Source organism: Equus przewalskii, chromosome 28 (genome assembly GCF_037783145.1).
Source record: "Equus przewalskii isolate Varuska chromosome 28, EquPr2, whole genome shotgun sequence".
Classification (NCBI taxonomy): Eukaryota; Metazoa; Chordata; class Mammalia; order Perissodactyla; family Equidae; genus Equus; species Equus przewalskii.
In genome coordinates, this window is record NC_091858.1 from 24,084,357 (window position 1) to 24,106,980 (window position 22,624).

At 42.0% G+C, this 22,624-nt stretch overlaps 2 long non-coding RNA genes and 1 pseudogene across 2 annotated transcripts; 2 read left to right on the forward strand and 1 right to left on the reverse strand.

Annotated features, from left to right (window-relative positions):
• The first annotated feature begins 9,363 nt into the window (after positions 1–9,363).
• LOC139080027 (uncharacterized) lies at positions 9,364–13,292 on the forward strand. The gene is made up of 3 exons (XR_011534145.1): positions 9,364–9,649; positions 9,726–9,841; positions 13,068–13,292. It is a non-coding gene; the product is annotated as an uncharacterized lncRNA (long non-coding RNA).
• A 937-nt stretch (positions 13,293–14,229) lies between these two features.
• Positions 14,230–15,337, reverse strand: LOC103549137 (S-adenosylmethionine decarboxylase proenzyme-like; annotated as a pseudogene).
• Positions 15,338–18,810: 3,473 nt separating this feature from the next.
• Positions 18,811–22,460, forward strand: LOC139080029 (uncharacterized). The gene is made up of 3 exons (XR_011534146.1): positions 18,811–19,187; positions 19,518–19,695; positions 20,118–22,460. It is a non-coding gene; the product is annotated as an uncharacterized lncRNA (long non-coding RNA).
• The last annotated feature ends 164 nt before the right edge of the window (positions 22,461–22,624 follow it).

Here is a 22,624-nt window from a genome sequence, read left to right on the forward strand (position 1 = left end):
AGGGAAGTGCTTTGTTATGGCTTGAATATTTTGCCAGACTTTTCCCAACTTCCAGAGATTTCGGTTCAGAATTTCAACAGCATTTTGCCCTCATTCCCCTGCCCTGTGCCACCACTCAATGCTAAAAAGCATTCTTTCCTCTGCGATCCTCAACATCTTGCCTGAAGTCCATCTTTTTCTCCCTTTTAAAGAAAAAGAAGGAAGGGGCAAGGGGAAAGGGGCATATGTGTACAGATGTGTACGGTGACGGATGGCAACTAGACTTTTGGTGATGGACATGATGTGGTCTATATAGAAGTCAAAATATAGTGATGGACACCTGAAATTTATATAATGTTATAAACCAATGTGACCTCAATAAAAAAATAAATAAAATTTTCAAAAGAAAGAAAAAGACGGCCATATGCAGTCTAACAATTTCTGTTTTTATCGAGAAAACCCAAGCACTTCATTGACTGGTTACAAAATGCTGCTTTATGACTTTACAGCCATGATAGGCTATCGTTCGTAATCCTCTAGAAGCCTAAAAGCCTTCAACTCCTTGTGCTGGTGACCTGGGCAAGCCCTGTTGCATAACAGACAATGGGAAACCAAAATACTTTGTCCGAACCAAGGCTCACCCACATCACATCAGTAACAGAGACGGCAAGAATGAACCACACACCCGAACTGCTGGCACTGCCAAAGAAACCTTATAATCGTCTCAGAGTTATAAAGTTTCCTACAAATTGTGAGAGGGGATGTTTGAAGGGTAGGCTCCTGATTGATCTTTGGCCCCAAAAGCAAAGGGCTTCTTGCTGTTGGAACTGCCTTTCGTGAAGTTGGCCATTTCGTGTTCTGGTTTCTGCAGGTTCTTTTTACTCCAACAATTCCCAATAGCAAAGGTCTTTCATCACTACATGAACTCTGTTTAAAAGAAACACATTTCTTCAGCCTTAAGACACCATCCTGCTGTCTTGTGAAAGCCCATGGTTTCAGCGCAAGAAGCAAAGGATTGGGACACAGGCTCACATTTGTCAGCTTCGTCAGTGCCTTGTTGTGCGACTGTCCAGGCATTTGGGTCCTAAGGACACTTGAAGGAAGCCTGTTGAATGAAATCAGCCATCGTACAAGGCACTCTGGAAAAAAGAAGAGACACCACGTTCCATTTTTCTTGTATCATTCACAGCTTGATAAATTGGACCTGAACAAAAATTTGAAAAACATAAGCAAAGAGATGTAAATTGCAACAATAAACTACCTTTTTCACTCGTATAGTTGACAAATATTTCAAAAGATGATAATACCCTAATTTTAGCAATGGTGTAGGAAAAGGATTCACTGATAACAGGAGTATAAGTTGGTACAACGTTTCTGAAGAGCCATTTGACAGTTCATGTCAAAAAATCCTTTAAAATGCTTGTGCTTTAATCTACCAATCTCTCGTCGAAGAATTTATCTTAAGAAAATAATCAGACTAGAGTTCAAAACTGTCTGTAACAGGTGTTTGTGACAGGACAAATTAAGTGTCCAAGAAGGAAGATTTGATTAAATGAGTTGTTATAAATTCATAAAATGTAAATCTCTGAAGTCATAAAAAGTTATGAAGTAGAGCCATATTGATCGGCATGGAAATATTCCCTGATACATTTTTTTGTCTTTTGCATGTATTTCTTGTCTGTTTTTCCCCCTCTTTGCAATGTTGGAGGCTCCCATCCACTATGGCTGACATCAAATGAACAGGGATACTGAGTATAGAAGTCAGGTGCTCAACCCATTTTTATCTGAATAGACATTAGAGTTCTGACAGGATATGAGTATTGTTAGCAATTTCAAGAAAACCCACTGGTTCCCTTAGAGAAATGAAACTCAGAGATCATTTGGAGGTCAAATATACCTTTAGGGGGCCCAGCCCCATGGCTGAGTGGTTAAGTTCGTGGCTTCCCTTCGCGGCCCAGGGTTTTGCTGGTTTGGATCCTGGGCGCGGACATGGCATCGCTCATTAGGCCGTGCTCTGGCGGCGTCCCACATGCCACAACTAGAAGGACCCACAACTAAAAATATACAACTGTGTACGGGGGGGCTTTAGGGAGAAAAAGGAAAAATAAAGTCTTAAAAAAAAAATCTCTTTAGGAAAAAGTAGCTGGACTGTGTCGTCGCAATTCTTCTCCTTGGATAGTCACTTTCCATGATCGCCCTTGGAGGAGTCTAAGGAGGGACTATTTTCTTATCCAATATTTTTCACAAAAAGGTCTTGATGGAAAAGTGAAATCTGTACAGCTGGAAAATTAGAAATAAAATGACAAAATGCTGATTTAATATTAATTTAATATTGAGATAGGTGAAAAGGAAGGAAAAGTCTTTGAATCTAAAAGGTATGTTTCTAGGGGCTGGCCCCATGGCCGAGTGGTTAAGTTCGCACGCTCCGCTGCAGGAGGCCCAGTGTTTCGTTGGTTCGAATCCTGGGCGCGGACATGACACTGCTCATTAAGCCACGCTGAGGCGGCATCCCGCATGCCACAACTAGAAGGACCCACAACAAAGAATATACAACTATGTACTGGGGGGCTTTGGGGAGAAAGAAAGGAAAAAATAAAATCTTTAAAAAAATAAAAATAAAAAAAAATAAAAGGTATGTTTCTAGACGTTACTTGCAAAGGGAGAAAAATGGAGCACAAACATCTGAGGTGGGTGGAGAAAATGCTTAACAACAATTAGAAATTGGGTCTAAATCCTTCCCAAGCAGTGCTAAGTTATAAATTTATAAATTTGTTCATTAAATAAACATTGATCAAGTGCCTATTGTGTGGCAGCTTGGATATGTAAAGATGAGCAAATACAGTCTCTTCTCCCCAAAGAGCTCCAGTCAGTCCAGACTGTCCTGGATTTGGTAGGGGGCCTGGAACGTGTTTTTGTTCTGTTCTAGGGAGCCAAGCCCCATTCTACATAACCGTCGATGATCCATTCAATTAATTTTTCCCAAACTTGATTAAAGTAATTTAACTTACTGGTTGTTTCAGTGTCACATAGCTATAACCTGTCCCCTGCATGTTGGGGTGTCCTGGGGCTCTGTCTTGGGCCTTCTTCTCTTCTTTATACACATTCCTAGGTGACCTCATGTAGTTTCATGGCTTTAAATAGCATCCATATGAGATGACTCTAAATTTGTCTCTCCAGCCTCTGCCTTTCCCCTGAGTTCCACAATCAAATTTGCAATTGCCTATTTGACATCCCCACTTGGACGTCTAGTACACATCTCGGATCTCTCTGGGGACCACGGCAGCATAAGATCTGCTCCACCTGGCCAGCCCTGCTGGCCGGTGCTAAACTCTGCTGCTGCTGTTGCTCACATAAGAGCGGGAAGGAGGAGGAACCCACCTCCCTCGGTTGCCAAGTTGTTCATTGACTCAGTTACTTCCGCTCCTCTTTTCTCTTGATTCTGAGCCTGGGATTCTGCCAGAACCCCGCCTGACCCTTCGTCTACCTTCCCCTGCATGTGTTTTGGATTCAGTCTCCTCAATTCACATGACCCCATCTGCTTTTTATCATTCATGAATTTTCTCAAAGTTTTAAGCTTTCTGGTTGTGCTGCTTCTTATTTTATATCTCTTTTTAATTCATTCTTTTAATGTTTTAAAGTATTTTTTTCTGGGAGGTAGAAACGTGCACTTAGTTTTCCGTCTCGATTCAGTATCCATTCTCTCTTTCTTACAGATTCAGTGTTATACTGAATATAAGCCAGTCTAATAACTCAATCATTCTGTTAATTATCATTCTGTACTCTAGGATTATAATGTCTTCAGGGGCTATGGAGATGCGGAGCGCCACTTCGTCCAAACGCTAAGTGACATGCAATAGTTTGCTGAAGAAATAGAAAGCAATCAGAGGTCTAATGGTTATTGTTTCCTTTAGCTATGAATGGTCGCTTCTCACGTCCTTCAGCGTGTCTTGCTATTATAATTGGTGGTCTTATGTATCATACTATCCCCTCCCCTTTAGACAAGAAAAATGCATGTGTTTTATGGAAGCTTTTGCTTCTCAAACTCCCCCTTTAGGGGGAAGAGATAATTTCTGTTTTCACAATTACATTAAATAAGAAAAAGTTTATATATGAGAAATATAAGGGCCGGCCCTGTGTCCGAGTGGTTAAGTTTGCAAACTCCACTTTGGCGGCCCAGTTCACTGGTTCAGATCCTGGGCATGGATCTACACACCGCTCATCAAGCCATGCTGTGGTGGCCCCTCACATAGAGGAACTAGAATGACCTACAACTAGGATATACAACCATGTACTGGGGCTTTGGGGAGAAAAAAAAAAGAGGAAGATTGGCAACAGATGTTAGATCAGGGCCAATCTTCCTCAAAAGAAAGAGAGAAAGAAAGAAATATAAAACAAAATGAGGAATGCTCTTGAAATATTACAAAGTGAAAAAAAGGAGATGCAAAGCTGTAAATACCGGGAAAACTCAAATGTCCATCAGTAGATGAATGAACAAAATGTAGTATATACACGTGATGGAATAGTATTCAGCTTTTGAAAGGAATGAAATTCTGATACATGCTACAACATGGATGAACATTGAAAACATTATGCTAAGTGAAATAAACCAGACACAAAGGGACAAATGCTGTATGATTCCATTTATATGAGGAACCTAGAATATGTAAATTTGAGGCCGGCCCTGTGGCGTAGTGGTTAGGTTCGCACTCTCTGCTTCGGTGGCCCAGTTCACAGATTTGGATCCTGGGTGTGGACCTACACACCGCTTATCAAGCCATGCTGTGGTGGCATCCCACATAGAAGAACTAGAAGGACTTACAACTAGGATATATGACTATGTACTGGGGCTTTGGGGAGACAAAAAAAAGAGAGGGAGGTTGGCAACAGAGTTAGCTCAGGGCCAATCTTCCTCACCAAAAAAAAGAAGCATACCTTTAAAAAAAAAAAGAAAGAATATGTAAATTCATAGAGAAATAAAGTAGAATAGAGGTTATCAGAAGATGGGGGAAGAATGGGGAGTTATTACTTAATGGATAGAGTTCCAGTTTGGGATGATAAAAAAGTTCTGGAAATGGATAGTGGTGATGGTGGCACAAGATTGTGAATGTACTTAACGCCACTGAATTGTGCACTTAAAATGGTTAAAATGATAAATTATGTTAATTTCACCACAATTAAAAATTCATAGAAAAAATTATATGCACAAATTTACAAAAAAGTGCATGCTTTGAAAAACGTAGGATAATGTATAACTAGATATTAAGATATCTCTGAATACTGATTGAGTCATTCAAAAAATATTGATTCTTACAAAAAAGGCATATTAAATGCCTACTGTGTGTCAGTTACTTTTCTAGATTCTGAGGATAAAGTTGGTAAATAAGACAAATGGCCCCTTACCCTAATGCAGGGGTAACAGATATTGAGATTATAAGAAATTCTTTCTTTTTTGATTCTCTATATTTTCTAAATCCTTTTCAATGAGTACTCTATTTTTATACTCAGGAAAAACCATAAGTGGAAGAAGGGAAAGAATTATGAAAAGCAATGTTGGCTTGAGGTGGACTTTCTCCCTTTGTTTAAACTCATACCCCACCAACACAGAGAGGAACAGGTCTGATGATGATGGGTAAGGGGGTGAGACGGAGTCAGAGATCGAGGAACGAGCGAGACCTGTGGTGCCCATTCAGTCTACCATCCTGCTCTTCTGCCTGTTATGTTTTGGGCTTTCTGGCTTCCAGAAGCATCTGGACAGCAGTTATTCTGTTAATCCTACGCACTCTATCCCAATCTGATGGTGGTTTACATCAATGTTCAAAAAGATTAACAGCTTAGCTTTTCTCGTGTCAGGATTTTATCCCTTTAAAAATAGCCTGGCAATAACTTTCGAGTAATTGTTTTGGCCCGCTCTCTCCTTACAATAGGCCATTAAACGTCTTCTAGAGACTCACAAAGCTGCTTGGAAAATATCAGGCAGAGGTTAGTAGGCTTACAGCTCAGCACCTCTCCACCATGAAATGGTTGCTATTTTTTGGCTCCTCTTACAACAGAGCAAAACTAAGAATAATTTCAGGGCTTTGCGATGTAAAAAGTCCCCGGGGGCCTCATTTCTACATCCTCTCTCCACCTCTGAATAACTGGCCCTGTGTGATTGTTCATTCTTGTCTGATCTTGGCTGGGGTTACGGGAGGGAGGCTGACCTGGCTGAGTGGAATTTGACTTTCTTGATCATGATGCAAAGAGGAGCCCCCACCCCCTGCCCCCTGTGCAGAGAGAGAGGAATCGTTGTACTTCCTCCTGTGAGAGATGAGAGAGCCACAAGATGAGAGCTCAGCATCTCTGGCTGAAGCTCTCCTGTAATTCTTCTGTAACCTTTGGCCTAGGGGTCTGTCTTAGGCAGTATTTCCACACTCTTTCTGTCATTGAACTAGATTTTGGAGGTATATGCACATCTGGTTTTTAGGCTGTGAGCACCCAGTAGGCTGATACCACGTTTAATTCTAGCTATTCAATGAATGTTTAATTTATAAGTATATGATGTGTGAATAAAATCAGCCTTGATGGCTTCATTTTAATCTTATTCACAAGACAAATTTTACTCTATTTCCCCCACAAGCAACTGACATTTTTTTCTTCTCCATTCCAATTCTCTTCATCTCCTTCTCCCCCAAATCTCCAGTTATCAGTTCTTCCCATTGAAAATTCCTTCTCTACTCTCTGTTCCTACTTGTTCGTGACCTAGTAGCTTTATCTGGGAAAGCCTGTGTGGTTTGGCAGTTATAAAGCACAGGCTGCCTGAGTTCAAATTCTGATTCTACCAGTTGTTTGCAACCTCTGCATGCCTCGGTGTCCTCATATGTAAATTGGGGTTAACAATAGAAACTATGTAGCAGGCTTATTGGAGGAGGGGTAATGAGTGCAAAGTATCTAGCATGGAATCTGGCAATTGAAGAAGGATTTAACAAATGTTGTTAGTGATGTCAGCTAAATGGGTATAGGTTATAACATTATTTAGCTATGCAGTCCTATCTTCATGGTCTCTGTCCAAATCCAGACTTGATCAAGTGAGGAGAAAATGGATAATTGGCTTCTGAGGAACAATCTGAAGAAACGGTTGGCACTAGAGGAGAGGTGGCTGAGAAGGGTAACAGCTCCCGCCTGCCCAGCACTGTCGGCTCTGGGAGCACTTCCGTGTGCCTCAGCCCCGTGGCCCTCCAACAACCCAGCCATCTTCCCAAAGACTGAACTTCGGCAAATCACAAGCTCACTGACATTCAGTGACCCTATTTATCAGCTGTATTATTTCCCCCTTTAAAAGGAAGAAGCTGCAACCTAGATATATAAACCATTTGTCCCAGGGACACACCACAAATCAGAGACAAAGCTGAGTTGAAATTCCAGGTCTTGAGAGGACCATTCTAGGACCTTTAGAGACACAGACCTGCTGGGTCTGTTCATTTCCACTTCATCCGCCACATTTCCACTTAATCTGTCCTGCTTCCAAGGGCCTTTGTCCTCCTAGTCAAGTCCCAGCGAAATTCTCTCATACTCCCAGCCCCAGAGCCAGTCCCGGATGCCACACATGCAAAACGTGAGTCTCTTCACCCCTCCTCACATACTTAGTGGGGATTGAGAACAAGCCACCAGCCCAGACCAGATCCTGTGGCCTGGCCACAACTGCTTGATTCTGATGACTCCCTGAGGGACTTTGCTTTCTGTCAGAGCTGGCAGCTTCCAGAAGCATCCTCTCTCTCCCTTTGCTCATCTCTAGCTGGGCAGTCCCTCCTTAGTTCTGATCTGTTGCCCCGTCAAGTCTCCAGGCCACGGGGGACCAGCCTTATCTCAGTTCAGTTGTCAGTGGCCTTGGCACCCAGCCTGGCTCCATCTCTAGGGCTTGAACTGACCCACAGCATCATTTCCTTCCATAAACAGACAGATTTCAGGGAACAGTGCCTCATCCTCTTGGCTCCCGAGCACTTGAAGGCTGCCTGTGTTCCCATGTCCCAGGCCTTGCTCACCCAATTTACAGACTCTTTCTTTACCCACTGCTTCAGAAACTGGGGGCCTCCTTCTTGCTTACTTCCCATCACCCATTTCGTCAATGGACCTATGATGTTTTGCGTCCAAGTAGCTTCCATTTCAACACAACCATAGGATTGCTAGGGTCTCTTTATGGAACAGAATTGGACTATCCATTCCAACTGTGACATTGGGCAAGTCCTTTTACTGCTCTGAGGCTTTACTTCCTTCTAGTTAAGATGGGCATTAATTTGATGACAGCTTTCTACCATAAAACTCTGTGAATTTCAAGCTGAGACATGTTTTCTGTTACCTGAGGTCTTTGAGGGAGAAAATATGGTTACCAGGCTAATATCTTTAAATAAGTGTGTCTGTCTTCCGGAGGAGATTCTGAAAATTTTCTCCACCATGGATAAAGAGCTGTAGTCTTTATTTCCAATGCATATCCCTCATGCTTTTGCTTGAGGATGACTTTTTCTATCTATGTAAGCTAAATCATAATGGTCATTTTTTTTCTACTTTCAAACTACCTTTAACATTTCTGTAAAACACCCTTAACTTTGTATGGTAAGCTACTTGCATGAAAAGTGTGATAATTTCCTTCAATATGAAAGTGGTTTGGAGACCTAAAAGAATAAAAATAAACCTTTAAAATGAAATATCACCCACGGGGCCGGTCCAGTGGCGCAGCTGTTAAGTTCGCACGTTCCGATTCTCGGCAGCCCGGGGTTCTCCGGTTTGAATCCCAGGTGCGGACATGGCACCGCTTGGCACGCCACGCTGTAATAGGCATCTCACGTATAAAGCAGAGGAAGATGGACACGATGATCAGGGCCAGGCTTCCTCAGGAAAAAAGAGGCGGACTGGCAGTAGTTAGCTCAGGGCTAATCTTCCTCAAAAAAAAAAAAAAAATGAAAAATGAAATATCACCTTGATGCCATTATGGAACATTGAAGTCACGGGATTTCAACGTTCTGTATTTTCAATTACAGTATGTGCTGTAATTGTCAGCTAAATGATTAATTTTCATAGTTCTTTTCTCATTTCTGCTTCTTAAGATTTCTTTTTATTTCTTTGTTTCTTGGTGGGACGGGATTAGCTCCCACCATGTCACTGCAGAAGCCGCATTAACTTAGCAAAGCATTAATTCGACAACTAAACTTTCACAATCCTCATTTACGCAAATATTCTTACCAAAAAGCATGTGTGACCCATATGTTTTTTGAGTCAACACAACCCAAAACATCTGTTTGAAACATAAAGTTAAATCACTCCAGGTTTACAGGCATGTTGATTGGTAGAAAAATATGAATCATTACCTGGATTTTTTTCTTATCCAGCCTAATCCTATATTTTCCTCCACAGAGATTGACTCATCAAGCCTATTTCATCCTCCTAGGAACATAGTGAAATTAATTTCCCAGTCACCGTTGCATCTATGTGAGGCCGCACAACAACGGAATGTAGTGGAAGTGATACTGCCACTTAGGGGCTAAGGAAGTTCTCTTTTCACTTTCCCCAATTGCTGATTGGATGATACCAAGATGATCTTGAAACCTGGTGTCAAAGATGGCAGAACTGCACAGGAGGAGATGTGCCACCAAATTGTTACACGGAAGCCCACCCACCTAACACCCAATTGGACTGTGAGGTGAGCCATTAGCGTTCTGGGGTTGTCTGTTGCAGCAGTTAGCAGACCTGGCTAACACAGTCCTCTCACCCTTTAGGTTGAGCAAACTAGAGAGTGCAGTCTTCAGAGTAAGTACCCTTGCTGCATGGCGTGGTCAAAGATGGTGCTCTTCATGGGACTGACAACACTCCTACTGCTTACTGTGCCTTCACTGTAAGTAATATAATTGACATGCCCTCAGCAGAATGAGAAGGGAGTTCAAAGTCAGGAATGTACACTCTCCTTCAGTTTACCTTTGTTCATCCATGGCAGCCAGTCCCACCTGTCAGTGTTCAGAAGCCTAGCAAGATCGCTCCCTATTTTGGCATTTCATGAATACAGCAAAATGGGCTCTCTGGTGTGACTCAATCTCAGAAACCAAAAGAAAGCATCCCCATCCAGCCCTTTACACTTCTCTCAGATCATTCATAAACATAATCTGGTTTCTTTCAAAATAGTATGATTATCTAATTTCCTTCATTAGTAGCTAGTTAAGCAATGCTTTTGGCTTTCCATGACCCAATTTCCTGGGTCCCTGAGTTCATTTAAGGCTTTTGCTCTTACTCTTGCATCAGCCACGATCTCACTTCTTTAATGTAACCTCCTGTTTTTCTGTTTAAATGTACTTCCTGTTTTTTCTATGTTATTTACAAATATGAATGTCCTGGAACCCTTTGCATTATTTCTAGCCCACTGCATCTTCACACACATGTGTATCTCTTTCCCTGCCATTTCCTGAAAATGGATCTCAGGCCATTTCCTCTTGGATCTATCTCTTCTTTAAGAGCAAGAACTTTGAAATTAGAGCTCAATAATGTAGAGATCTACTGTTTCTATTTCCCTGTACCACAGTTGGCACCAACTGTTTTTATGAACCTCCCCTCCTGGTTCAGGCCTCTTACAGGATTATCTAAACAGAAACCATTGGTTGCCAAATCAAATCAAACAAGATAATATCCAATTTTCTCTTTTTTCTCTCACACTTCTCCTAATGTTTAAATTTCTCCATCAATCAATTCATAAATTGCTCTGGTACATTTTCCAGGAGCTCTAAGATGAGAACAGAAAGATGAAAACAGAAGAAATACAAGCAAGTTCATAAGTAACATGTGAGACTCATTTACATAAACCATTTGAGAATAAGATAGTATATAAAACTAGTCATCTAGTGGATATAAAAAGTGCCTTCAGGATTTTAGAGGGGAGAGATAAATGTGTGCTGAAGAAAAGGGAAGATTTAGTAAAGATGGGATTTGGCCTTTAAGGACTGGTAGGCTAGAGCAATAGGAAGGACAAGCATTTCATACTTGGGGAATATCATGAACAAAGGCACAAAGGCAGAAATAATACTAACAGTCACAGTGGGTCTATTTATTATGCATCTATTATGCGCTTTGCATCATGCCAGGCCCTTTCCATTCGTTGTATCTAATCCTTACAGCAATCCTGGGATTATGAGCTGGGTATTTTACAAATAAGAGAACTCAGATTTCGAGAAGTACTAAATGTCAGAACCGTGATTCAATGACTGTGCTCCACGCACTACATAGGAAGGTGGGGGCAGTTAAGAAGGATACCACCCTGGAGAGTAGGAGGCAGTAAACTAGACAGATAGGGGAAGCTAGGTTATGGAGACACTGGATGTTGAACAAGGATGCTGGACCTGACCTGATAAGTAACAGGAAACTGTTGTCGATTTTTTAGCGCATACATAGCACAACAAACTTTGGAGTCAGACAAGATATGAGTTCAAGACCATATTCCACGTTAGCTGTATGACTCTGAGAAATGTAGTTGAACTTGCTAAGATTCAGTTTTCTCATTTGTAGAATGTGTTTAACGGCAGCATCAATTTACAGGGTTGAAAGACTGAAATGAGGCAATGCTCTTAAAGCTTCTGCTAAAGTACTTGATAAAATAAGCGTTTAATACATGATCCTATTGCTACCAATGTAACTGAAACAGAGCTTAAGGAAGATAATTTAGAGAAAAACGGCTAACAGACTATTCCCTGGAGAGATGTGATGGGATGGCTCAAGATTCTTGGGATAAGGAGAGACCAGGTAGGAATGAGTTTACAAACATGGCCGAGATGAGTCCACAGGACTTGGTGACTGATGTAAGGGACAAAGAAAAGGAAAAGCCCAAAGACAGAAATTTAGGAGAATTTGAGAAGTGTGATAACATGACCAGAAATTGGGAAGTGAAGGAAAGAGTTAGTTTTGGGGGATAAATGATGAGTTGAAAACAGTACATGTGTTCGGTGGCAGATGGTAGTTAGTCTTTGGGTGGTGAACATGATGTAGTCTACAGGGAAATGGAAATATAATGATGAAAAAAATATAGTAAACTTAACCAATTGCAAGACATCTTACCTCTGAAAATTTACAAAACGTATGACCACGTGAACATGATTCTGGGCCCCTCCTAGGGCCTTGGAAGAAGGAGTCAGTGCTAATGAGGGGCTCTGAAGCCAAAGCTTCACTAAATTCATGGCAAATCCACCTTTCTACTCCATCTCTCTCAGTTTTGTTTCCTCATCTACAAAATAATAATAATAATATTTGCTTTGCCCATGTGAAAGGTTGTTGTGTCAAACATAATGAAATTATCTAGGTTTTTTTTTTTCTTATCACTAGACAATGAGTTAAGCCAACTTTTATTGAAGCTTAAATTGTGATATAGAAATACATTTCAACTGATTTAAGTGCAACACCATGAAGAGAGAAATTATGGAGCCAAATTTTCCTTTCTGTATAACACATGCTAGGATTAGTTTAGATTGCTATTCAATCTACAGTTTTCATTTTTCTAGGCTTTGTTTCACACAAATGTGTTCAGTTTTTCAACATTCAATAGAGATCTTAAATCTATTAGGAAAAAAAAATCAGACCTCAAGCCAACAAATGTCATCAAATCTATGGGCCGCTGTTCAAGAACAAAATCCATTTTGAGCATTGGTCCTCAGACGGCACCGAAACATCAGGTACTGTGCGCTAGTTACAGAATCCAACTGACCCACTGATTGGAACCTTCTTCAATAAACTTTGACCCAACAACATGCTTAAAATATGTCAAGAGTGTTCCAATCACTTGCTTTCAAACCAAGTAGATTTTATGTTTAGACACACTAAAAAAAGTGTTTCATTTATAAATACAGAAGGAACAAAAACGTCACTGCATCATTCCAGAAAGGATCAACAAGATTTTGTGAGGATAAGACGAAATGCAAAATTTAGTTGACTTTGTTGTTTTCTCAGCTGTTTAAATCTCACGGTATTTGCGAATATAGCTAAAAGATGCCAACTCTTGAAAGCTCGTGTTTCTAGTCATTTCCCATTGACCATTTTGGAATTTTGTGTGTTAAGTATTATGGAGAGCATTCTGCTTCGATGTGTAGGTCTGACGAACCTGATCTGCTGTGATCCTGGGCAGTCATTCACCTGATCCCACGAAACCATGGTGAAAGAAATACCGATAAGAGGAACAGGTGAAGTCAGAACACTATCACATCCATCACAGTCACAAGATGGCAAAGACATTGATTCTGCTTTGAACCAAAGTTTATGGCATATTAATCGAAACTAGTGGGAATGGCAGCTAAAATAAAAGTTAACGGGAATGATCCGAGCTGACTTGACTTATTGAATCCAATACAACCTTATCTCAAATCTCCTTGCTGATAAACTTAGTGTTAACAATTCTCTGATACTACTGCTTAGCACGTTAGTAAGGGCACGGTACTCGCAAGAAGCTAATCTCATTTACTAGGGAGCACAGAATGGCGCGTGGTTCCCATACAGTTCAGCGAGCAGATACCAGTATCCATCTATGTGTCTTCCCTGCTAACCAACACAAGAAGTTTATTATCACTATCTCCCAAAAGAGCCCATGCCAATAAAAAGAGGCCAAACTCCCTTGACCTTAAAAGAAAATTAAGTTCAGGCTCCAGCCTCCTTCCCACTCTGGGATACAAGATTAGTATAAACCCACAGTGTAATAGTGTGTTGCTTTCTTGGGGGAGGGGGCTATGGAGAGGAGACACCATGGTGAGGAATGAAATCAGTTAAAGGGATAGAAGTTCAGGAAGCAATAATGCTAAAATAGTAACACACAAAATGGATAACTACAATCATTTTCTTAAGTGCACTTGACTCGTGGAAGAAAACCTTTAATTGCTGTTGCAAACATCTGTATGAAGTAGAAATTGGTTTCAATAACATTAGTAGAGAATACGTTCTAGAATGTGGAGGTAACTGGGTATAAAGTCCTGGCAGCAATTTAATAGAACAGTCCCGGATGGCTAGGCTGAGGCCAACACCTGATGAGGCTGGAAGCCTTGTCTGTGGGGAATCTTGGATGACACTTCGAGGAATATTACACTGTGCGTAATCCAAATTGAATTGTTTTCATGAGCGTTGTAAAGTTTCCCATCATAAAAAGATTTTATACAAGCACTTCAGTTTCACAGCAAGAGTGGACTAGGATATCTAAATACAGAAGACAGCATTTGTGCAAGATATCTAAGTCCTTGAAATAATAATGCACACAATTCAAAATGATTACACTGTCGTTACATCTAGTGCTTTCTGCAACTACAACGTGGTGGTTATGAAAAGAACAGCACCCAGTATCAATATCTAAAGAACAGGCACCTCTTTCTTCTATGTATGTCCTCTTTTTGTGTTTTTTCTTCATTTTTCTTCATTAACTCTGCTGTTGTTGCTGCTGCTTAGCAAAATTGGTGAAAACAGAATTGTAATCATTGGACATAGCATTCTGGCAATCAAGACATTTAAAACCTTCAATTTTCTGGAGTCAAGAAAGCAATGTGCCACATTTAGAACTCTGATTTACATGGAGGGGGTCACACATTTTCCTGGCTTGAAGCCTTCCCCAACTTTTCTGATCAGGTCATCCTAGGAGGTCTGACTTAAGCTGATTTCAAAGCTAAGAAAAAATTTCTAGTTACGTAATGTGAATAGCCTACTAAGTTCCTTCTGATTTCTTTCCAATCATTGAACACCCACAAGGATTGAACAGAGTGCCCTCAATGACAGAACCTGGCATCAGGTCACGAATTCCACTCTCATGAGTGACATCCTTTGCAGTAATACCATCTTTCATATAGAACTGCTCCATAACTGCTGAGTCAAGCTTACTCAGCAGAATTTCCAGGGTTTGATGCCGCTGACACATCACCCAACTTTCTAGGACCAAAGTACAGAAGTACCGACAATCAGAATTCCTACATCTCGTACAATACACAGTTTCATTTGGGAGAATTGCATTAAGAAACACTATTTCTTCCTGGAAAGTCCGATGTGGGTACCCTTGGTGAGAAGGCTTCATGAAATGCTTAGGAGAGTAAAAGAAGCTTTGAATGGAGTCAAACCCACTGTAAACCCTAGCAAGTTTCAACGGGGGAACTAGTGCTTTCAGAAAAAGGTGGCACCACATGTCTTCAAAATGAAACATCTCCTAGAGACAAACATGCTACTGTCACTGAGCACAAAAGCTTCCTGCTTGTCAGTTTTTGTCACACTTATGATTGAACATTGCACATCCTTCAAACGTATGCCCTGATGGGATCTCGGGTTGGTGCGGACATCCCCAGATCTTCGGTTTGTATGAGGTTGCTACCTGGAGAACCAAGCCTCCAGCAACTTCCAGGTCCCTTCCAAAAACTGTGAAGCTCCCACCACCATGAGCCCAGCCAACAACCAACAACCATAGAAAAGCAACTAAATTAAGTCTCTTCTGCTGCTGCCATGGATTGTTCCAGCTATGTTACTAAAGTTCAGGTTCTTTTTTTTTTTTTTTTGGCTATAATTTTACATTAACTTTTTTTTAAAAAAGGATTAATAAAATTTTCCCACTTTTTTTTTGTTGTGAGTGAAAGTTGAGCGTGAGTCTGTTAGAAACAGAGGCAGATAGAGTTCAGTCCCTTGTAGTCGGCTGTTTCTCCTCTGAGGCAGAGAGCAAGGCCCACTAGAGTACGGGTCACACTGTGGAAGCCGAAATCATCAGTTTTTTTTTGTTTTGTTTTGTTTTTAAATTTTACTTCATTTTTTTCCTTTTTCTCCCCATAGCCCCCCAGTACATAGTTGTATATTCTTCGTTGTGGGTCCTTCTAGTTGTGGCATGTGGGACGCTGCCTCAGCGTGGTTTGATGAGCAGTGCCATGTCCGTGCCCAGGATTCGAACCAACGAAACACTGGGCCTCCTGCAGCGGAGCGCCGAACTTAACCACTCGGCCACGGGGCCAGCCCCTGAAATCATCAGTTTTTGAAAAGTACTTTCTATTACTATTTAATGCATCAGTAGAGTTTGTTCTCACGTATATTTTCTAAATTTGGCTACCACCATCTCTCCCTTCCAACATTCTCTTCTTACAAAAAAACTTGGATGCTCCACCCATTGAGAGGTGGAGTCTCTGTTCCCCGTTGGAATTTAGGTCGGCTTGTGACCACAGCAGAAGTGATACTATGACTTCCCAAGTTATGTCATAAAAGGTGATCCATCTTCCACCTGGCTCTCTTGGGATGTTTACTCTTGCAACCTAACAGCTGTGAGGAAGTCCAAGCTATAGAGAAGCCCGCATAAGGAAGAACAACTTCCCAACCATGGAGGGAGCCATCTTGAAAGTGGATCGGCCAGCTCCAAGTAAGCTGACACTGAGTGGAACAAAGACAAGCTGTAGATTCATGAGCAAGATAAATGATTGTTGTTGTTTTAATCCTTGAGATTCTGGAGTGGTTTTTCATGCAGCAATAGATAACTGATACACCATCCATCTTTCCAATTAGCCCAGCTCTGCTCACTCCACACTGCACTTCTCCCCATTCCCCGATCACACCTTACAATTCCCTCTCCCTAGACCTTTTCTCACACCATTTATTCCATTGGAATCTCCTCTTCCCATTGAAATCTTACCTATCCTTGAAGGTTTCACTCAATTGCCCTTCCTCCCCTCATTGAAGCTCCCCTCATTGCCCCAATCGACTGTGATATCATCCTCCTCTTGAATCTTGAAGAACTTTGTTTCTACCACTTGTGTAATGCTTATTGCCAGGATTGCTAGTCAGCATATTTATCAACTGGCAAGGCCAAGTGTGGACCAGTCAGAAGGGAGGCCTGCCGATTTATTAATCCTGTGATTGTCCTCCACCTTGCAGCAAAGTTGCTTCCACATCGTCGTAGCCTGTATACCTTGAGGGTAGGGCACTACCCATACTTTTGTAAGTGTTCCCATCCCCCATGCAAAACAGAGGCTTGCATGTAATGTACTATATACATTATTTTATGAATAATTTCTTGAGACTTAAAAAGTTAACCTCTGATTAGTAAAAGAGAGGGTCCAGAGAGAATACCCAGGGAAAAAGAGAGCTTAAAACTTAAAACTGCAAATAACTGAGAAACAAAATAAATTTTCTCAAACCAGGATCATGAGGCCACAAGATTTTTGATCTGAGAGCTTAGAGATCATCTAATTGCTTCTCACACTTTCATGTGCCAAAAAATCATGTGGGGAAAACTGGGGTTGAGGGGAGAATGCAGATTCTGGATTCCACCCCTAGACATTCTGAGTAAGTAGATCTGGGTGGGGTTGATGAAATCTCCTTCTTAAGGAGCTCTCCAGGTGACCCTGATGCAGGTGGTCTGTGGACCACACTTTCAGAGGCACTGGTTTAGTCAGACCCCCTCCACCAAGTGTCTAGGTTATTCCCTTTGAACTGGCCATGGAGTGGAAGAGGAAGCATGGCCAGAAGGGAAAAGAAGGTGGGAAAACCATAACTTCAGGGCTGTCTTTGAAGGAGAAATCACTGCCTTTACTCTTTGGGTGGTGGCACAATGAAACAAAAGTGAGACACTTTTGTGGTGGTGGCAAAGTGAAACACTTCACCGTGATCCGCAGGGAGACCAGTAGCCTGGGTGGGGAGTCTTCTGTCTGGGGGTGTCCTCAGGAGTGGTAATCTGTTTCCTCGTAGTCAAGTAAGTTGTTAATTGTATGAATCACTGATGCAGTTCAGCCTCCACCCTTGGACCCTCCAGCCAGTCCAGTGTCTAATATCTTTTCTCACAACCCCAGAGCTAACGTTAGAACCCCAGATTCTAAGATTATGTACTTTAACCCCTTATATTTTTTTCAGAATAAAATCTACACCGTTCTGAATCCTTCAAATATTTAGAAATGAGTCCATGGAGTCTTTCCAGCTTTGTTCTTTCAGCTTCACTCTCCTCATCTTCTAGAATCTTTCACAAAAGGAATTAACCTGCCCTAGAATCTGTGTCTCGGGATGAGATCCAGAGCCATGATCTATTCCTGCGATCTCACCCTATAATCTCTATGAGGTGGCTCTCCAGCCTTTCAAATCTCAATATTTCCCTAGCGTAAAAGCTGAAGGACATCTTTAACTAAAACAGCTTTTCTTCACCAGCGTCTTCCTCATCTTAGAAGGCAGGAAAAGAGAGCAGGGAAGCAATAAGCAGCTACCACTGAGTCACCATGAATTATTGTCAACTGATCCTGAGACCTGAATTACTCAGGAGCTGAGAATAGCCATTTTTGTGAAGTTGTAGGCCTTTCTGAAATGCTCTTCGTTTTCCCCAATCTTTGAGTATTTTCAGTTTTTTATAAATATCTGCCCAGAACATAGTTTAGAAAACTGACATCTACTAAGTGATCGAGACCCTGTGGAATTTGAAGACTGGAATAGCGTGCAGTATCATCCAAACGTAACCATGAGGATGAGCAAATCCCTATCGTTGCCTCAGACTTTCCTTATAGCAAAACCCCAGACTTCCTGTCATTGCTCTTTAATATCTGTGCTTTGTTGATTTCATTACAACAGGAGCATTCATATCAACATTGTACAAAGCCTTCTTTAATCACGTGAGCTCATTTCATGCTACGTGACGCTGTGAGATAGGTATTATTTTAAGATCAAGAAACCAAGGCTCTGAGAGGTTCAATGATTCATCTAAGGTCACAGAGTTGATAAGTGACAATCAGGGACTTGACCCAGGACCTCGATGCCAATTCCGGGCACATTCCACCATGTCATGTGGTACTTGCTCTGTGTGTGAGCCAAGCCAGGCCCACATTGCTTGTTCATGAGAGAACCTGGACATGGGACTGAGAACAGCCAAGAGAAGACACCTCGCAGACTTCCAAGTTCAGGGAGCAGCTCTGAGCCAGGGCACCGGCTGCTGTGCTCTGCTCTGAAATCCGTCTCTGTCTTTGCTGAGGTCACCCTTCCCACAGGCTGTTCCAGGTGGAAGAGGCCCCTTCCCAGCAGATATGGGACTCCTCTGACTGGTGTCTTTGTCTCAGGACTCCCTTTGGCCTTGCTGAACTTTGCTGAGACCTCAGGGGAGCCGAGAAAGCTTCCACCCCACCTTCCTCCCTCTCCTTCTTAGAGTCAGACCAAATGCCAAGCCAGCTCTGGGCTCTCTACCTACTTCCTTGTTCCTTCTCATCCCAATCAAGTCTGACTATGTGGCCCCAGCCAATCAGGTATTTTCTATTTTTCGCTTCCTTATTCTTTATTCTTTATCCTGTGCAAGCTTCCTGCCTTCCACCCCATTTTTCAGTTCTCTACATGGAGACTGCCCACTTCATGAAGTGTTAAGTAAAGTTTGTATCACCTAAATTGTCTTCTTTAATCATGTTTTTACCCCAGTAAGAGGCAGAATCAGGCCTTGAACACAGATCTTTCTAACTCTCAATCTAATACTCTTTCTATTCTATCAGAGGCTCTTAACCTAGGGACTCTAGGAAACCCATAGGAAGCACACAGGAAATGTTGATCAGGTAAGGATCGGTATCTTTCATTGGATTCTCCAGGTGGTCTGTGGCCTCCCGAAGGCTCAGATGTGGTCTGTGGCCGCACGCAGGGGTTGGGCTGCTGTTTGCCTGGTGCAATCGAGAGGAAGAAAAAGACAAGAGCAGAAGTGGAGGAAGGCTGCGTGTTGCTCCACTCACCAGTTTCCACATCACTCTGAGCTGATGTACCAACTCCAGGGTGGGTAACAGTGTCCTGTCCCCAGGGGCATGGGGTGACAAATGATCTATGCCAAGTCCCATGCATTCCCCATTGTACTTACAGACCTATTCTAATCACTGAGAGAAACTTAAAATACTGGTGTGTGTTGTGGGCCTGCCCTAAGACTATTGTCTTAGGTGGAGGTTGGGAGGGTCAGAGAGGCCACAGGGATGAGGACTGGGCCTGCCATTAATTACTCTCTCTAGCACATGGTGATGTGGCTGGGTTGTGATCTGAAATGGAGAGGAAAACCAGTGGAGCTCAGACTGTAGACACAGAGTGGAAACAACTATTGATGAATTAAATACTAAATCTAATTTTACTCCGGACTTCTGGGCCACAGGCCTTCCTCAGTATAAGAGGAATGGAGATTTGAAATGGCTGTTTTTATTCATTTACAGGTATTTGTACAGTTGTCACTGCTACCACCAGGCATGGAGCTAGGGAGCTCTGTGTAATATAAGGGTGAACAAGGCAAAGTCTGTATGTGTGCATGTTACATAAACAAGTAATCACAATTGAACGTGACAAGTCCTATACCAGACACATCACAGAGAGCTGTGGGAGCACATCCAGAGGAAAGAAAGGTAATATCTGGGGGATGAGAAGCAGTTCTGGGAGGTGACATGTCAGCTCAATTAAGTACCATGTATCAAGTGCCAGGCACGGTATTCGCCCTCGGGTAGAAGAGGTCTGGATGCAGGACGCCTGCTGTCAAAGCCAGGCCCATAGGCCCAGAGGCATGGAAATGACAACCTGTTCCAACAAAGTTCAAGTTCAGAGTACCACAGCCCTGGGAGCCACAATGTGTGCGTGTCCTGGAGAAACTGACGCCTGAGTTTGGTTTTGGAGCATAAGTAAGAATTTACTGGGTTGCAGGTAGAAAGAAGCAGAGGTTCAAAGGCTTTCCACAGAAAAGTGAAAATAACGGTATTTATGGAGCATTCATTTGGGGACAAACACTGTAGTAAGTGCTTTGCAGACATTATCTCCTAGAGCAACATTTTATTTCTCATATCAATGTCCTTTCTTGGATAGAAGATGACCCTCAACCCCAAAAGGGCCTGGCATATCCCAAGCATAGCTATCTACCCATCCATCTCTATCTATCTATCATCATCTACCTACCTATCCTTATCTCTCCCAGTGTTTATTCAGGAATGAGATTGCCAAGTGTCCCTTGATCCAGTTCCCACATGTGTGTGTGTGCAGGTGTGCACATGCACACGTGTAGTTGTGTGCGTGAGTGCATGCACTGCCCCACACCAACAAGCAGTCCTTGGATGGCAGCAGGGCGTCTGAGAATTCAGCTCCATTCTGACGCTATCTATCCATTGGCAGAATCCCACTCCACAGATAGAGGGCTCCGTCCCACAAGACCACAAGTGCAGGTTACCTGTGCTTCTGACCAACTGGCTATAAATCAGAGGTTCCCACGACCCCCTCCTCACATTTGGTTAATTTGCTAGAACACCTCACAGAACTCAAGAAAACCTGTCTAGTCACTAGATTACCAATTTATGACATGTTAAAGGATGTGAATGAACAGCCAGATGAAGAGATGCACAGGGTGAGGTCCTCTACAAAGGAGCTTCTGTCCTCATGGAGCTTGGGGCCCAGCCCGTGGCACATGGAAACATTACTGTTCCCCAGTGTGGAAGCTCTCCGAAAAAGGGCCAATGAGCCCTTTTGGGGTTTTACAGAGGCTTCATTAGGTAGTCGTGACTGACTAAGTCATTGGCCATTGGTAATTGATTCAATCTCATGTCCCCCTCCCCTCCCCAGATATCAGGGGCAGGGATGCAGGGACTGAAAGAACAGGGCTGGTTCCAGGAGAACCCCTCCTTGGGTGGGGTCTAAAAGTCACCTTCATTAACATAAACAAGACACTCATTTCACCTTTATGGCCTTGAAGCGTTTTTCAGGAACTGAGGACTAGAGGCCAAATATTAATAACAGATGCTCCCATTGCTCTTATCCTTCAGGAAATTCCAAGGGTTTTGCCATCTGTGAGTCAGGAACTGTGGATGAAGACCAAATAGATCTGAGAAATATATTTTGGTCATCTGAACGACCAAATATATCTATTTCTTATCACAATATCATGCACAGATATAGGATTTTATTTTCTTAAGAAATTGTAGTTTTCTTCTAATAAACAGAAAACACACTTTCAAAAGTATTGGCTTACGTCTTCCTCTGTCAAGTCAGATGAGTGATTACTGAACAAAAAGAGAACACTATGTTTGGAAGACGGGGTGCAATTAATATTGAAATACCTTGAAAGGAGATTTCTTGGTGATATATTTCATCTTGCTGTCTTAAACTGTTTCAAGTGACACCCCGGTTTTAACTGGAAATTCATGGTTTGTTGGAGTGGTAGTGTTATGAATTGGTAGCTTTAGATCTATAAACCTGCTGAGTCAATAAAGTTCATCCGAAAATGCAGGGCTCAAATGGTGGACCTGCCAGGAATGCTTAACAGCGGAAACTCCTTAAGGAAAGCAATATGTACCATTGTTGTTCATTGAACTGGACAGTCTTACATGTTTGCAGATTGAGCAGGGAACTATTTCTTTGGCTAAAACTCAAAGAAGCATTATTTTCCCTGTGAAAACATTATTCCATCTGTGAAAACAGAAGGATTGCGGGACTGTAATCTCTGAAGGAAATGGGGAGATGGAAAAGGCATTGTGAGTATGTACTCTTCAGAATAAAGAATATTTGGTTTTCTTTAGTCATAAGAGAGGAGGGCAAGATTCTTTCCTCTTTCAACTTTAATACTTTTGAGCTTTATCAGTATGCATTTGTACCTCTTTCCCTCCAGTTCTAGAAAAATGTCTTTTCCTCTGCAAGAAACTAATGGCTTTACCTGTTTTCAAAAACATTTGCCCTCCATCTCCTGCAA